The sequence below is a fragment of the Mustela nivalis genome (genome assembly GCF_964662115.1).
Source record: "Mustela nivalis genome assembly, chromosome: 5".
NCBI classification, from domain to species: domain Eukaryota; kingdom Metazoa; phylum Chordata; class Mammalia; order Carnivora; family Mustelidae; genus Mustela; species Mustela nivalis.
In genome coordinates this window covers 136,148,845-136,153,453 of record NC_139024.1, presented here as the reverse complement: position 1 = coordinate 136,153,453, position 4,609 = coordinate 136,148,845, and the positions used below count along the sequence as shown (strand labels likewise).

The following is a 4,609-nucleotide window of genomic DNA, read 5'->3' as shown; positions in this document are numbered from 1 at the left end:
TTACCCAAGTCTAAAGCCTCAATGACCTCACGGAATTCAGGCTGCAAAGGAAGCGATCCAAGGTTCACAGACACGGCCATTGCAGCATGTTGTATAACTCTGAAAAACTGGAATGATCTAGCTACCTGACGATAAGGAATTGGTTAGGAAAATGATGGTACAGCTTTACAATGGAATATTATGGAACTCTGGAAAGTAGTGTCTAATAATTAATGTTTAGCAACATAGGGAAATGTTTATGATCATGGCAAGCACAAAATACAGTGGATACAGAATCGAATGGGCATTATATTCTCAACTCTGGTAAAAATATACTTAAGAAATATTCCATGATATTAATAGTGATCATTTTAGCAGGCAGATATTTCCACTCTAAATTTTCTTTTCAAATTTTCTACAGTAAGTATGTCATATTTTTCTCATTGGAAAAAATAATTATTTGAGGGAGAAATTCCAGGTGACAAAACAGAAGAATTTTAGCAGCCTTGGAGGTACTATGTACATCTCATTGGCCAGAATCCATCCCGGGGCCACTGCTTGTTTCCCCTGTGTGCCCAGAGAAAAGGAAATGATTTGAGGAACCGTAGGCGACCTCTGGCACAGGGTTGCAAGAGTGTTCGGGCATCGGCTAAAGCTCACATAGTTGGTAAGTTGGACCAAAGGTTCAGAATCAGGACCGAGTCTCATCTAGCTTGTCATTATGCCCTCTTCCAGGTCCCAACATTCCTCTCCCTTCTGGAATGTTCTCTAGTGCATGGATGCTAGGCTCATCAGTAGGGAGAGTAAGAAAGTCTGATGAAAATGTTAATGCAAAATAGAGTTGGAGCCTTTCTAGACTCAACAACAATTCTTGTACCATATTTTCTTCCCAGGTTTTTTTTTTTTTCCCCTTGATCAATATCTGTAACTCCACATTAAACATTAACATGCGGCCTATGTATGGCCGTGTTGAATCACTCTATTATACTCCTGAAGCTAACTAACTGAAATTAAAATTAAATCTTTTAAAAAAGAAAAAGAAAAATGCTGCCATTAAAAAAAAAAAACACTAAAGTGAAGCAGACACCAGTTTTAAGGCAATTCATTACTGTGCTTATGATATACGCCATCATTTATAGGTTTGTTTCTGCAAAAGCAGGACTTCAAAGGCTCTTCCAGGCTCCCTCATCGCGCCTTTCCCAGCCTGTGTGCTCTGCTGCCGCCGGTGGAGGGCTGGGCTTGGCTCTGCCTCAGGTTCTGATGGTGAGCTTTCCCCGGGAATGGAGAAAAAGCAAAACAGAACTGAGTATAAACATGAACTTGACTGACTAATCGTTATCATTAAACAAAGGGGTTATAATTCAAACATGATTTAAAGAAATAGAGATACCTGCGGATATTTGTTCACAAACATTTGTTTTAAAAAAACGAGAAGGGATCTAATTAACATCATCTTGACACTTCAAACACATTTTCTTATCTAACCTTCACATGAACCCTGCTGGGATGGGTCTTCCCATCCGGGTTCTGCAGATGGAAGCGGCACGTGGGATCGTGAGTGAGTGGGTTCATCTTCTTGGCAATCTCTTGCTCTGGTGTTTAATTCTCTGACCCATTTCCTTCTCTAGGAGAAAGGAGTGGAAAATAATAAACAAATAAAATAACTACTTTTCAGAGTCTAGGGAGAACTGAATAAGATGATAGCACTGAGATGTGACTGTGACGACTATTTCATTTACAGATAAGGAAAGATAGGCTCAGAGAGTCATTTTCTCAAAGCCAGTCAGAAGTAGCAAGGCTGGGGCTTGAGCCCCCACTTCTGTAGGTCTGATGCCTGAACCCTTTCTCTTAGCTCTTGCTGCCTTCAATATTCTAGCAGGCACAAGACTCAGGCACAAAGATGCCTACACTGACCAGCCTATAGTTCACAGGTACGTTTCCTTTCCTTTTAATATATAAAATGTCTCGAGACCCCTGGGTGATGCTCAGTTAAGCCTCTGACTTCTGGTTCCGGCTCAGGTCATGATCTCAAAGTCATGAGATTGCACCCCACGTGGGACTACACACCGCAGGGAATCTGCTTGAGATTCTCTCTCTCCCTCTGCCCCTCTTGCTCATGCTTTCTCTCTCTAAAATAAATAAATAAATCTTTCTAAAATAATTTTTTATTATGCTATGTTAGTCACCATACAGATAAATCTTTAAAAAAAAAAATAAAATAGCAATAAAAAGTCTCAATCACTGTCTATTCAAACTCTACCACCTGTTAAATTTTTCTTTATTTCAAGGTCTAGAATTGAAAGCTTAGCTCATTTGCCTTCCATCTTTCTCTCCCAGGATGAATGCTCATCTGGAAATACTGGAGTTTCTAGAGCCATCTCTCTAAAATCCAATAAGAATTTATCAGAGTCTTCACTCACCTCATGAGGAGGGCTGGAAGGGGGCAGAGGACAAAGGTGAGAAATCACAAGACCTGAGTACCAGCCTCACCACGTACTAGCTACTGCACCTCAGGTGATTTCTCCTGCGCAAGTCTCAGGTTCCTTAGCCCTGAACTGGAGACACCTGTAACACACACCGACTTACCGCACAAGCTTGTGGGATCAAATGAAGTGGAGCCCTTTGCAAATTGCAAAGTTCTGTGTGATTGCCACAATCTATCGCCAGGCAGTTCTTCAAATAGGAGACAGATTTCTTTCCCTTGGCAATAATCGTGAGTAATATATTCCAGGATGTTTTGCATTTTCCTGTGCTTAAAATAAAACTGAACCCAAACAAGAATGCAGACATGGTCCGCGTTCTGCGACTTTGGTTGAGTGTCTCCTATGTGGGAGGCTCTTCGCTTCAGTGCGCTGGAGATAAAATGTAGCCCCACCCCCAGCTACTTCGCCGTCTAGTGGAGGAGGCTAGACATTTATACAAAGTGTTGGATACTTTAACAGAGGAACAAGTACAGTGTTAGAAACGTCGAAAGAAGCAGGGGTTCCTTTTAGGTTAGTGAAATCTGGGAAAACTCCTTGGAGGACGGAATATTTGAGTTGGGTCTTAAAGTTGGCTAACATTTGGGAAAGTAAGGAGAACCAGTTGAGCAGAGATTTGGAGATGGGAAAATGCAGGCTGTGTGTGGAAAGGGAGGAGTACTTTGACTTAACTGAGTCAAAGGGGACAAAAAGAAGATGGGACACAGATACAGATTTGAGGGTACTTGAAAGTTAGACTGATGATTTGTTTTTTTTTTTTTGAATGAGAAATTGAAAATTGATCCAGCACAGGGTTACAGAATGCCCTGGGGTAAATGGAGAGACCAGAGGCAGGCAGAATGCTTCAGGGATCATTGCAGTGGTCCACATGTAAGGAAATTCTGAATTTAGGATAGCAACAACAGAAACAGGGAGCTATCTTATAGGTGTAGACTCTGAAAGACTGGTCTGAATAAGTAATATAAAAGGAACTCTAAGAAATGGTAAACAAATCAGGGTTCGTTTCAAGGTTTTAAAAGCTCCACAAAATCATCGATTTGACAAATAGGGGCTGAAAATACTGCAGTGAGCAAGACAAACAAGTTTCTTTGTGGGAAGGAGGAAGACCCGAAACAAGTAACCCAATACGGAAACAAGGAAGTAAGGAATAGGGTAATTTGACCCCATGTCCAGGGAGCAGGACAGGGGTGGGGAAGGTAAGGGAGCCACTCAGGTAGGTGACATTTTGGTCAAACTTTAAATGAGGAACATAAGACTGCCAGGGGAAAGTTGAAGGAAGAGTAATCTTCACAACTTTGAATCTGAATAACTTTTTAAGATACTAAGGTCTCACTGTGGCCCCCAAACCAGGGACAATATCTTATTTACTATGCTGTAAAGTAGATGACCTCACTTGTCTCTTGCATGTAGTCGAGTCTCAACCTTTAATATAACTTCTTTTGCCCTAAGTGGCCATGGGCCAATTTCCCATCCTTTCTTCCAAATAGCTGATCTTTGGATGTCCAAATGGGTTTTTATTAAGTTTCTCTAAAAGACCAGCTTTAAGGTTAACATTTAGCACCAAACTGAAGCATCCCAGAAGCTCATATACATTGGCTAATCAAGACTTATCTACTGATATATAATCTAACAAATGTCTCAGCTCCATTTAATAGACCAATAGGCAGTATTCACAAAAAGACAGGTGAATTTTTCAGTCCAAAGGGTGAGTCAACCCATCTGGTATGACAAATGCTGTTTCTGGCTTGATTCCTTGTCTGAGACCTTTTGCCAAAACCTTTTCCATGAATCAATAGTTAAGATAATCTAAGCTGTTCCCAATAGATTCAATAGTGCATTGGTTCCAGGCATAAGACATCAATTTAGTCTGGTTATAAAATTTAATATTCTGTAATTCACAGAAAATCTAATTCATGTACCATCTGGTTTTGGAAGAAGGACCTCTGGAAAAATTCAGGGGCTTTCAGGATTAACATTTCTTATCTTCCTCCTGATCTCACTCAAGACCTTTCCATTCATACTAAAAAGTAATAATCTCTCTGGCATATTACCCCTTGTTTAAAAAATGTTCGGTTCATTCCACCTGGCTTACTTTGTAATATGTCTATGAATGTTCTCATTCCCTTGCCCTGACTAATAATCTGAAGCCA

General features: G+C 40.5%; 1 long non-coding RNA gene across 1 annotated transcript; it reads right to left on the bottom strand.

Moving 5' to 3' along the window:
• Positions 1–1,054: 1,054 nt before the first annotated feature.
• Positions 1,055–2,810, bottom strand: LOC309864859. Its single transcript, XR_014311796.1, has 3 exons — positions 2,566–2,810; positions 1,465–1,603; positions 1,055–1,247 (listed from the first exon to the last, which is right to left on the bottom strand). It is a non-coding gene; the product is annotated as an uncharacterized lncRNA (long non-coding RNA).
• Between the last annotated feature and the right edge of the window lie 1,799 nt (positions 2,811–4,609).